This window comes from Crocodylus siamensis, chromosome 11 (assembly GCF_052110815.1).
Source record: "Crocodylus siamensis isolate JL-2025a chromosome 11, ASM5211081v1, whole genome shotgun sequence".
NCBI classification, from domain to species: Eukaryota; Metazoa; Chordata; order Crocodylia; family Crocodylidae; genus Crocodylus; species Crocodylus siamensis.
In genome coordinates, this window is record NC_143405.1 from 12106946 (window position 1) to 12120020 (window position 13075).

A 13075-nucleotide genomic window follows, 5' to 3' on the forward strand; every position below is an offset into this window, starting at 1 on the left:
CCTCCCCACCCAATGCCGAGGCACCGTGGCAGCCCTGCGCCCCCCCGCCGGCCGCCGGCCAAAGCACTTCTCCGAATAAGATGCGCGGGCCGGGGCTCCGCCCTCGCCTCTCCCGGCTCCCCTTGTCCCCATTCATTTTCTCCAGGCTGCCCGAAGCCCCTCCCCCGGCCCGGGAAGCCCAGCCTCTCCGCTCCCCTCCCGGAGCCCTTCTCATTTGGATTGCAGCCCCGCTCCATTCCGCCGGCTGCCGCCGCTTCCCCCGTGGCTATGGACTGATCGGCACAGGAGAGGGGGGAGAGAGGCGGAAGGGGGAGAAAGAAAGAACGAAAGAAAGAAAAGGAAAAAAAAAAAAAAGAGAGAAAAGGGGGGAAGGATTTGGGGTTTTTTTTTTCTTTCCTATTTCTTTTTTTTTTTTTTTTTGCCTCTGCCCTTCATGCCTGCAAGCCGCATCCAGGGAAGGGATTTTCTGTCTGAGCATGAAAAGGACTGCTAGAGCCCCAGTCTTTCCACGCCTGCATCCTCAGCACAGCACCCAGTATGCGAGCTGGACACAGAAGCTCTCTCACAAGTTCCTACCGAGCCGAATAAAAGCCACGGGCGAGCCGATCTCCGCCGAAGAGGAACATTAACATCAGGTAAGGGGGAGACTGCGTTTCCTCTGCATCGACACCCCCCGCCCCCCACCCTCTTCCACCATGTCCTCCTGCCCGGCTGCGTGCACCTACGGGTCTGATTTGCAACGGATTTTTAGACCTGTGGGCAGTTGCATTCCCTCAAGCCTGGAGTCAGGGGCATTGCAAGCACGCACACACGCTCACACACACATGCACCCCCCCTCCCTCCACACACCCAACCAGATACACACACACACACACACACACACACACACACACACACTCCCCCTTGCATCCCCCCACCAGACACACACACACATACACCCCACACCCCCATTGCACCCACCCACCAACACACACACGTTTGTCTTACAGGTTCTGTGTCCCACCCCCTTCTGGGATAGCATGGAGTTCATATGGGGAGTCCATGACAAAAGTCCGGTAACCTATTGGGGGGGGGTGCGTGCATGTGTGTGCGTGCAACTAGCTTGTGGCTATGCAGGGAATTTGCACATGAAGGCAAGGGGGGGGGTTGTGGATTGGGGATGTCTCACGCAATGGCATCACGTAGCTCATGCAAGGTATGTTGTCTAATGCATGGAAAGATAGGTGCAGCCTCCTAGCTGGGTAAGGAAGCTAAATGCATGGCTCTATATATATATGTCAGAGTATTGATACAGCCCAAGACAATGTCCCCAAGGAGATGGTGTCATCTCCACTTAATCCACTGTTCCATTTGTGCAAGTGACAGGCAAATCCTGGAGGAAAAGGAGAGTCTGTCGCTTTAAATCCCACACTGGGTTGATTGCCTCTACTTCTAATGGGAATGGGAAGAAACTGAAATAGAGCAAGGAACAGAGGGAGTTGTGGAGGGGGAGGCGGTGTTGAGGGTAATGGTGATGGTGAAGGGGGAGAGTCACAGATCGGAGATCTTCAGGAGGAACTGGAGACTGATGAGAGGCTCAGCTGTGAGGCTGCTTGCTAGCTTCTGGGTAAGGAGCTCAACTTTGCCTTTCCCAGCCCATAGGGAATTAGGGGAGGTAAGGTGAGAGAGCACATCCACCCCCATTACATCATCACCTAGAGGTCCAGCACAGCTTGCATCGGTATGGAAGAGTCAAGACTGGGTTGTGTTTTGGGGGGTAAGGGGGGAAGCGGGGAAGAAGCGAAGGTGTCTGCCTGCAAATTATTTTGGGGGCTTACTTTTCAGAGGCAGAAGCATTAGAGGAAGGAAAGAAGCTGCAGACAAAATGCTGACAATCTTAATGTATAGATTTAGCCCTGTGATTGACATCTGGAGCTGATGCACTGGGCAGAACAGAATGATTCCCTGTGTTTTAGCCCAGTTAATATAATATTAATTCATTAATGGTAGTTGAGCTGCTTTTGGAAGAGTTGCAAGAGAAGTCTCAGGTTCTGCAAGTAAAGAGGAGATGAGCAAGGCTTTGGTGCAAATGTACAGATTTATTTTTCTTTTTAAAGATAGATCTGGTCTGCTAGTGACTTTGATCCCCTTAGCCTCACACACAAGATACACGGGCATAAAATATCTTGCTTTCTCTCTCTTTCTCTTACATGCAGACATACACCACACAATTATGGACACATGCAGTTCCCCCTATGAATGCACACATAATTCTCTCTCGCACGCACGCTCTCTCTCTTTCTCATACACACACACACACACACACACACACACCAACCAATTCTGGACTCTTACAATTCTCCCTATGTCCTCTCACACAGTTTTGGTCTTTCACATGCGCATTGCACATACATACACTACCAAGAACTATATTGTCATTCTCATGGTGCAGATCAAATTGAGAAGCAGTGTTTCTCTCCATCCTTCCTCCTCCCCTGCTGTTTGCAGGCCTCTAGATATGTAGTTTTCTTCCATGGCATAGATTGGGCTTTGTTTTCAGTTCTAGTCATGGGTCTGCCTCCAAAGTCCTTTGCTACACAGCATAAAATGCTTGCACCCCCTCCCCTTTTACTGCTCTTTCCATGACCTCAGCACTCAGCAATTACTTTGCTACAGGAAAGGCAGAAGAGCTTCAGCCATAGGTGTAGAGTGAATTGCACCTGAGAGGCAACAATCCCGCACCCTATAGGCTCCCGGGTAGAGCTGGAGTCTGTGGGAATGGTGAACAGGTATCTCACGTGCTCTGCTCTACTTGTGTTGCATTTGTTTTTGACTCAGCATGTGGGGATGAGAGAGAATCTGTGAGAACATTTCAGTGTGTGCATAACATACCTGCACTCAAGTTGCAGGGTCCCACTGAGCTCAAGGCAAAACCCCTGCAGCCCATCAGAGTTCACTTAGGCACTCCCCATCCCACCCTAGTTCAGGGATGAACTCACTGGTCAGGTATTTGCAGGGAAGATGATGTCACTGGTTTAAGATACACTAACCACCATCTCCCTCCCTCCCCCTCCTTTGCCTACTATTCCAAGGACCTAGTTAAGAGGTTGTGTAATCCCCCCAGGGCAGGAATCTAATGAGCCAGCTGACTGCCCTGTTAAAATTTAGGATTTCATGGATGCACTAAGACATACATTGCTGCAACTAAGAGCTGCTCCCAAGAGAGATTGAGAAGGGTTTATCCATGCTCTCCCCTACCCCCACTCATCCAGTGTTTAATATCTTGGAGGTACTCATATGGCCTAGCACGGCAGCGATGGTGAATGGTGGGTGGCACGGAACATGTCCATGAATAGTTATTATTGATTACTGGTTATTATCTTTCCTGTGCTTTATGGTCTATAAAACACAGGGTCAAATGCTGTTGTCTTTGCTCAGGCAAAACTCCCATCACCATCACCATGAGCACCACTTGAGCATTGCAGGAATTGGCTCAGACAAAAAAGCATACGTGCTCATGTGTGCCTATGTCCAGAAATAGATTTGGATTTCTAGAGTTTATCTGGGCATGTGCGTACATTGGGTATTTACATCTGATGCAACAGGGCTGAGAAATGTATGCTGAAAGAACAACAAAAAATGGATTTCTATAAAACGTCAAAAGAGGCTGTCAAGGGAGGAGAAGTGCACACAAACAAACCCCCATGCAAAAATCAAAGTTTCTACAGTCAAATAAAATAAAATAAAAATCAAGGAGCTAGCCAATATTCAGGGCAGAAAAAAAGAAAAAGAAAAAAAAAAAGCACTCAGCAGCATATATGGATCTAATTTCCCGTATGTGTGGATGGGAGGCACAAGTCTATTTGCAATGCAAAATCTTTCTGGTATTACTGAAAATGTTTGCCAGCTCAGAGCCCCTGCACCGGTATCTTCATTTGTACCAGGAGGCTGTGTCACACGATAGGATTGTGACTCCCAGAAGGGGGAGCTCTGACTCCATTCCAGTTGGTCAGGGCCTGCTTTGCAAAGCAGGAGTTCAGCTGGCTGCAAAGCAGTGAAGCTCTCATTTAGTTTAGACAGTGCAGCACTTCCCCAGAAGGGATCTGGTGTGATGCAGGCAAAGAGCTGCATACATTGCCCTTCTCTCAGTGGAACATTAACTCCTGGTATCGTTGCAGCCAATAGTCAACAACAATATTGGTGACTGATAATAGTAAATAACAGCATACCTCTCGACTCAAAGGATCCCAGGTGCACTTAGCAGGCCCCGAGCCAGGTCCTTAGCTGGTATAAATCAGCAGAGCTCAAAAGTAGGTAATGGAGGTCTGTTGAGGATCCGGACCTATACTGAAATCCCTCACCCAGTGATGAAATGTAGCCACTTCTGGGAGGGAGCTCAGCAGGTCTTCTGTGCCACGGATTTTAAAAGGGGAAGTGGAAAATAGCATCTTACATTGGAAGTACAGAGATGAAGTTAGGCAAGCAGGATGTAATTATCCACTGTTAGCTATGGTGAGTGCCCTGGGGCTTGATTAGCAGGCCTAAGCTTGCCAGAGTGCTGTGGGCCCTTAAAATCTGGGGGACTGTGCCCCAGAGCATCCCAGACCATGCAGAAAGGCCTCCTGAGGGTTTAGCAGTTAAGCCTGCCTTTTGCTGGAAAGGGAAAAGGTCTTTGCATGGCAAGTCTTGGCCCTGAATGGATTTATAGGCCACAATCTGCTCTTGTGGTTTTATACTTTTGAAAAATGGCCCCTCCTCCAAGTATTATATTGATCCATTGATCAGTTCAGAGGAAAGAGCACCTCCTGTGTCATGCCAGCTATTTTTCTACAGTGCTCTGAGTTTTCCACTGAGGTCGCCAACATGGCTATCTACCAGACTCAGTGTTGCTCTGCTTGTGAGGTCTGACAAGAACACAGGTCACTCTGGCAGGCCAAGGGGTTGTAACTTTGGCAAAAAACCAAAACCCTGTCAGCAGGGTCTGGGAAAGGACATCGGCCTTATCCCTTGGCTTCCTCTGCTGAGACTGAATTGGGTGTCTACAGAATTAGTCTGAGTTAAGCTGATGACTTCAGCCTGGCATATGAGAACCAGAGAGAAATAGCTGCTGACGTCATCTCCAGACATGATGGTCTGGGCTGTGCCCTTTCAGTTGAGGATGAATGCCAGTATAACTGGAAAAGAGAATAAGGAGATGATTCAAGGCCCATTAAAGTCAATGGGAAGATTCCCATTTGGTTCACTTGTCCCTGGAACAGAAGTTAACAGGCTGGAATAAATTGTGACATATTTCTATGAAGAGTAGATGGGAATATGGACTGGGGTTTCCTTGATATGTGGGCTGATACAGCCTACCTACATCTTTGCACTCTGGCCTTGGATGCTATTTCAGGAGATCCCTGCCCCACACTATTTCCAAGGAGAGAGGGGCCTGTTGTTTTTTATTCCAGTAGGCTGCTTGGACTAGGTGGATCTCACTGCTTCCTGCAAGGTGCAGAAGGCAGATGATAAAGCTTGCACTTGGAATGGTGTTGTGTTTGCTGTGCTCATAGGGCAGTTCAGAGGGGAGCATTGGGTGATGTTGCCAGACTCATACCACACCACGACTGGGTACTGATTCTGGGACTTACCAGAACCCTACCGAATTCTGTTGTTAGGACAATAGCTGAGACATCACTAGGGGCTGCTTCTAAAGTCTGGCACCTGAACTCTTATTCACATGATTGATTCTCTTCACTTCAGAGGAACTGCTAATTGTATTGACATCCAAATATCTGTAATAAGACCACTAGGTGCTGATTGCAGGGTTGGTCTCTAGACAGTGACTGATGATGGAGTCATGCTGTGTATCCTTTTCCAGATTTATGATGTAAGGTGCCCAGGTATCAGGAGTGCCCCTACTGCTTGTTATTCCAAAGGCAAGGACTATGTGCTTTTATTTGGGCAGGGCCTAGCAGTGGATGATGTTTGCTGGGGCTCTGTGTCCTAGTTAGAGGGGCAGGTAATAGTAATAATACCTTTCTTTCCAAAGGATTGCAAGATGCCTCACAAAGCATATCACTCATACCTGGAGTGTCACAAAGCCAGCTCTGGGGTGGAACATAGTGCATGCTTAGCAGCTACTCAACAGCTTGATGCCAGAAGCAAAAGAGGTCTCTATACATAAGCAAAATCCTACAAATACAAACCAGCAATTTCATTTGGCTCGGGGTAATAACAACAGGTGATAATAAGGTGATAACACTTAAACAGAGAGAGAAACCATGTCACAATCCATACACGTGTGCTCTCTTGCTGTCTACAGTGAAGATGTTCAGGCTATAGTCATCATGCCAGGCAGAGAGTCTCACAGGTCATGCAGCACTCAGAAAACCAAAAGGTCTTCTCAGTCCTCTGCCATCTCTCCTTTGCTACCAGGCAGAGGAAGAGAAACAGTCACCATGCGGTAGCAGCATTTGATTCTGTCCTTCTAGGTGCACTGTATTTGGTGGTATGCATTGGTGAATGTGTTCGATCTGTTTATTCTGAACTAAAGTAAGACAGAGCCTGGTGTTTTTGACATGTATTAGCAGTATTGGCTGCACCCTTATAACATGAAACAGGACAGCCAATACATGTAGTAGAGAGAATGAATATGAAAGAGCTAGATCCTTATTTGCTGTCAATCAGCATAAACTCATTGAAGCTAATGGAGCTAAGCCTACTTATACCAGAGGAGGAGCCATCCCTTAGGGTGCAATTTTGAACAACTAGTAATTTGGCCTCTATTCTGGAATCTGCTGTTTTGTGATGCTTAACGATTATGGGTGCAGTTTTGGCCTGCAGTGGTGCATGGACACAACTGATACCATTTAGACATCTTTCTGCTCAGCAGCAGCTGCATATGAGGCAGTTAGACATACCCCAGACATTAGGTACCTTTGCAGTTATTTCTACCTGCAGTTATAGGTGCTCAGATATGAAGCGAGTTGGGGGATGTTAGATATAAAAAGAAACATTCCCCACCTGTGTCCTAACAGGTGTGGCCTGTGTGCTTCAGTCACAGTTGCCAAAGTCTGCAAGAACAAACCGGGGTAGTCTGTACAGTAACTTTGAGGGTTAGTTAGGAAGACACATGGAACAGAAGCTTATCAAAAAGTGTTTAGGGAGCTGAACTGTAATACAAGTGTGAATTCAGGGACTACCGGACAGGTGGGGAGAAGGGGAACAGCTGTTGTAATGATGCAAGCATAGGACGGTTAAGATTAGTAGAATCAACATCAGGAAGGCTATGAATACTGGAGTAACAGCATCATTATCAACACATTTTTTAGAACATGTAAATGTTGCGAGAACATAAGTGAGATATCAGAAGCAAAGCAAAAGAGATGTATACATGGGTATAGACTCACAGGGTTCAGACTACTTGCTGGCATGGAGTAAAAGGGTGCTGAGGATGTATATTAGTTACAGTGATTTGTACTGTTCTATACTACGGTAGATGTACGCAGGGGCTTTTTATTCTGCAATCAGAGATGGTAACTGCAGAGGCTGAAGAGTGCACGCGACAGTCTAAGAAAGTCAAGGGCAATAAATAAAACAGATCAGATCTTGTTCATGTGAAGGGAAATAACATATAAAATAGCAGCAGTGCTGATGAGGGTGTATAATGTATCCTTAAGACAAACAGCTGTTTCTGGAGCTGCTTACGCAGAGACATATTCTTCCAATTTGCTTATGCAAAAAGTCCCCTGGGTTTCATTGTTCTGTTCACGGGAACCATGGAAGCATATCACCCAGGTGTCCTTTCACCTAAAAGGAATAAGAAGCTATGGGAAATTGCAGAGTGGAGAATCATACTCAAATGCTTGGCAAACTGACTTTTGAGTACTTTTAAAGATAAAATAACCCAGCTTTGGGTAAGTTGAAAAGATATGATTCTGACCCATACCCTGGTAAAGGGTAAGTCATACCATTGATCCTTGTTAGAAATCTTTGACAATGTTAATAAAAATAGTGGATAAAAGGAACTTGGTGATTATAATTTATTTGAGGTCTCCTAAATTTGTTGCTAAGTTCCATTTTTAGAGACATTAAAGAGAAAAATACCTGAACCCCTCCCATGAATTAAAAGGTAGCCAAGTAGAGCAGTAGAATTTAAAGAATCATCAAAAGTGCTGAAGATCAGAGGAGAGGGAAGTTAACAATGAGGAAATCAAGTGATCAATATTGGATCAACATTTCTCAGTATTTTACTTTGCGATGTGGAAGAGGGTATGACCAGAAAAGGGGGAGAAATGTGCTGCTGATGGAACAAAATCCAGTCTAGTTCCAAGTGGGAGGACTAGGAGCAATTGACAAAAGATCTAATCAGATAGAGAATCAGACCATGACACTTAATTTGTAGAAATATAAAGTTATTGCACATTGGGAAAAATAATCTTAATTGGTATGATCCTCTGTGGAGAAGCCTTGTGTCCAAGGCTAATAGCAGACCCTTAAATCAAGGTTCTGACACTATGGAGTACAGCGTAACGGTAAGTGTTATTGATAATGTCTTCACTACATGAATATTCACACAGGCCCTGGTTCAAAGTATGCAGGCAGATGCTCGAATCCATTTTTATGTATTAACATCATTAAGACATAGGCTTAATTGTAGGCATGGACTTAAATCTCCCTGACTTCAATGTGCACTAAGAGTTTGGATGAGTTGGGTCTACACTGTTCTCATGGGCTCTGATCTTGGAGTCCAAATCATGGAGGCGCATCTCTGCAGCCATCCAGAGTCTTGTAGAGCTCATAAGGGTCTGATTACAGCATGGAGGCTTGGACTCCTTAGAATGCAGCATATGTATACTTTGGGCCAGGGTGGAAAGATCCATTGGAGTTTGGTGTCTTTGTTCCTCAGTCTTGACTGAGGAAGAGGGAGGGCTATTCTCCAGGAATATTATAAAGGCTTAGATGTCATCTTACATAGAATCAATGGGGATGGATGGCAGATGATGGAAGAAATACTTGAGACTTTAAAAGGCATAGTAGAAAATAGCAGAAAAATACATTACATTTGAATTTCATAATATATCTTCAAATCAGTTTATGAATAGTAAGTAAAGAAAGAAGCCATAAATAAATAAAAAGATTATATAGCCTAGAAAAGAAGACTAAGCAGGGACATTCAGGTACCCGATACAAAATTATTTGAAGGATAGAGTAAAAAATGTTCAGAAACATTTTTACTTTATTTGATGGCACAAGAACAAGGGGACACACATCAAAATTAAAGGGCATGGCTTTTAAAGCAAATTAAAATGAAATATTTCTTTCTGCAGTGTATCATCAAGCTTCACAATTCTCTGCTGTGGGATGACATTGAGATTAAAGTGCAGCTGAATTTGAAATGTGAAGACGGCATAACTTTATGTCAATTAATGGCATTTGCAACTCTGCAATCTAGGAAAATGATAATCAAATTTCAGGCTTCAGAGCATAAGCTGACTATTTTCTGTGGTCAGGAAGGAATTTATCCTTCTGCCTAGCTAGACTATAACATGATTAGCTAGTGACTTGTCTAGCTGTAGGTTGGGTGTGCTAGGAAGCGCTCTACCCACCGTCACCAGGCAGGATACCAGACCACATGAACCAACAATCTGATCTGACAGGACAATTCCTACATTGCTCTGCGAGACACTCGCAAAGAATTGAACAGGCATTGACTCAGACCCTAAAATGAGACAGCTTGTAAATAGTTGAAATGAAGCTGAGCTGCCAATTTCAGATTTCCATGGTTAGGTATATTAGAACAAGAGAGGTCAGCGTAAAAGTGAATTATGGGACTTCCCCAAGGTTACGTGACAGGGAGTCTGTGGTAGAGGCAAGACTCAAACCTGTAATTCCAGTCTCAGTCCCGCTGCCTTTCCCATCAGAGCCAAAACTCAAGGCACTCAGAGCTCAAATCACATTCTACCCTTGTCACTGCAACTTTTTTTTTGAAGGCAAATGTGAATACTGCCACTGTCAAGATGGCACCAAGCATGGGGCATAGAAAGGAGCTACAAAGGAGATATGCAATCAGCAGTAGAGACAGATACAGCTGTGAGTGAAACAGGTAAGAGTAGAGGGTTACTTTTCAGAACAGGTGGAAAGGATGAAAGCGAAGTGGCTGCAAAGAAGGCAGCAAGCACAATCAGCCAGTAAGAGAAGTGTGATCAGGGGGATCTGACAGGCAGGAACACAGTTCATCGGCAAGGCAGGTGTAAACATTGAGATAAGCTGCCTTTTAGGGTTGAATTGACTACTCAGCGTATAGGGTAGGAAACAAGGGGGAGATGTGATGGGCAGAAACAAATCCTTGCTGTCCAGATGTGAATGATTCCTGGGTTTATAGGCCTGGCTGGAAGGATGAGGTCTAACTCAAGAAGGCTTTCTTCATTCAAAGTGTATCAGATTGGGGTGAGAAACCTGGGATTTGGTAGATTGCAGATGACCTGCATTATGAAGTGTCTTTAGTGATGAAGGGGTAAATGAGAACTGGTGAGGGTAACAATGTAAAGGCAGCCAGAATGGGCCTGTGTGCTTTACAAGTATAATCATGGAGCTGTTTTCTCAAAGGACCAGTACAGTTGTAGTGACCCCAAACCATGGGGCTAGATTCTCATTTCAGTCCTATAGGTGTAACACGGTAATAAAACTTCAGTGGAGTTATCCCAGATTTTCCTCAGGTAAATGAAAGCAGAACTCTTCCTCACTTTCTAGTAGCTTGAGTGGTTTAAGAATGAAGAGAGTGAATGTTAAATATCCAAAAGGCACGTGACTGGCAGGAATCTGCAAGGGGAGGAGGATTTTCTAGGGTTGGAAAATTCAAGTATCCATGGAACTACAGTAAAGGCTTTGATCCCGCAGCAGGTGCCCAAAAGAAATTTACTGATATATTTTGAATCGCAAGACCTGGGATAGACATGGCCATTGAAATGCTATATAATTCAAAGGTAGAAAGCACAGCTAGGGCACTGTAGTTGTGTTAGAAGACTGCGTCATTATGTAATTAAAGCGAGAGACAAGTCCATTCTGTCCTGCATGTGACCAGCAATGGGCTGTATGTAACCTGGGCAAGGTATACGATGAAGCTTAAATCTTTCACAACAGTTTCTCTAACAGTTTGTGCTTCCAGTTTTGGGTACTAAAGTTCAGGTGTCTAGAAACAGTTTCCAAAAGAGCTTAGAAGCAGTTCTCCAAGATCTCAAGACCTGTTATTATACTTATATTACTACATGAGCTCAGCTTAAATTTAGGTCCTGAACAAAGTTCCAGTGTTCAGAAAGGCTCATGACCTTCACACAGTTGTGTTGATCTCTTTTGAAACTTGGACTCCTATGACCCGATTTTTAGAACAGATGATCATTCCCAACCCCAGCAGAAACAGTGGGAGCTGAGTGTTTCCCAGGTCTATGAAAGGCAGACCAATAGTATTTTGAGTTGGCTATCCACAAATAAATAAGGACATTTTTGAAAGACTGTGCTAAGTTAATGCAGTGGCATAATGGCAGCAGAGATGAATTCCTTCACCTTTGGGGCTGAGTCGGAGCATCTGTGGAATAGGTATCCTCATTGTTACCACTCTGTCATGCATGTAGGGTTGTGAATCTTCACTAATTAATGTACAAAAAGAAAAAAAGAAAAGAAAAATGTGCTTTGAGATCCCTGGATGAAAACTGTCATGTAAGCACCAAATATTAGTATTATTTTAATGATCAGTAATAGTAGTAAATAATTAGTTAAAAGCTTCCTAAATTGAAAAAGCTATCTCTGTAAATATAGATATAGATACACACACACACACACACAAAGATTACTATATATATCTATAGTTATATGTAGCTATAGATATATTTCCTTCTGCTATAGGATTTTATTGCTGATTTATTTTATTGTGGACATTTTAATTGCCCTATTCACATTACTTTGTCTTTCCAGGCTACAAACATTGATGAGCCTTATAATTTTTAGCTTGGATAACTAAATTGGTTGAAGGAACTCAAATAAGTTGAAGGTAGCTGTACTGCCTAGCAACTAAAAGTAAGGTTTGGGCATCTATTATGATCAGCCTGTCACAAAATAAACCTGTCTGGGGCAGCTTACACTCTAAAAAGACAAGACACTACAGGTAATGGGTGGGAGGTGAGACAGAAGCAAAGTGACTCACCCGAGGTCACACAGCTGGTCGGTGGCCAAGAGATATACAGCTCAGTCCTGTTGATTTGTATTCCAGGACCAAAGGCTAATTAACAGCCCCTTTCCTATTTTTCATAGATTTTTTCACTCCTTCTCTTGCTCGCTCAGCCCATCTATTCCATCTGTCCTCAGCTCACTTCATCCCCCTGCTCTCATTCCCTTTCATCCATTTCCCTTTTAGCTCTCTTTTCTGCTCTCTCCTCCTCCTGTGGGTGCTCATTAATGCTCGAGCATGTGTTAATAAAGACCCTTACAAAGAAGGATAAAAGAAGGAGCAAGGTGGGTGGAGGGAAAGTGTAGGAGAGAGGGAGGGGATGTAGGAGGAGAAGGAAATGGATCTGTTGATGGCTTTTAACTTATTTCAGTGTCTACCATTAGATTCCACCTGAGGATTCACAGTAAAATGCAGAGCCCCGTTTTGTGAGCAGCCACAGCATAGCACCCTGCTCACTATGTTGGTGGACACAGCAGGTAACAGAAGTGTAATTAGAAGATTTATGGACTATAACCCTAGAAGGCTGGGGATTTATCCCTGGGAGTAGATAAAGGACAAAACAGATAAAAGGGTTCAAAGGAAGCGTGAGGGGATTCAAAGCTTTATATATTTTTTTTTGGTAGAGGAGGACATGGCGAGAAAAAAAAGAACCAGAAGATTCATTATTATGCAGTGAAAGGATCTAGAACTTGGCCACATTGTAAGTCTATGGGATTTTATTCGTCTGGATGAGTTTCTGCATGGGGACTTCTTCCAACGCTCAAGTAAAATCAGATGCGAGTGTGAATATTCAATCAGACAAGGGTTACGGGCGCTCTCTGCACACTGGGCTTTGCATGCTGGCAGGGATTAGACTACCATCTGGTTTGTACAATGTACATCAAAGGATTA

At 44.3% G+C, this 13075-nt stretch overlaps 1 protein-coding gene across 1 annotated transcript in view; it reads left to right on the forward strand.

The window, feature by feature from the left end:
• The first annotated feature begins 220 nt into the window (after nucleotides 1–220).
• BRINP1 (BMP/retinoic acid inducible neural specific 1) overlaps nucleotides 221–13075 on the forward strand; it is a 94543-nt gene continuing 81688 nt past the window's right edge. Inside the window, exon 1 of the mRNA XM_090021961.1 lies at nucleotides 221–635. The gene's annotated coding sequence lies outside the window, so the exon portion shown is untranslated. The remainder of the gene's footprint in view (nucleotides 636–13075) is intronic.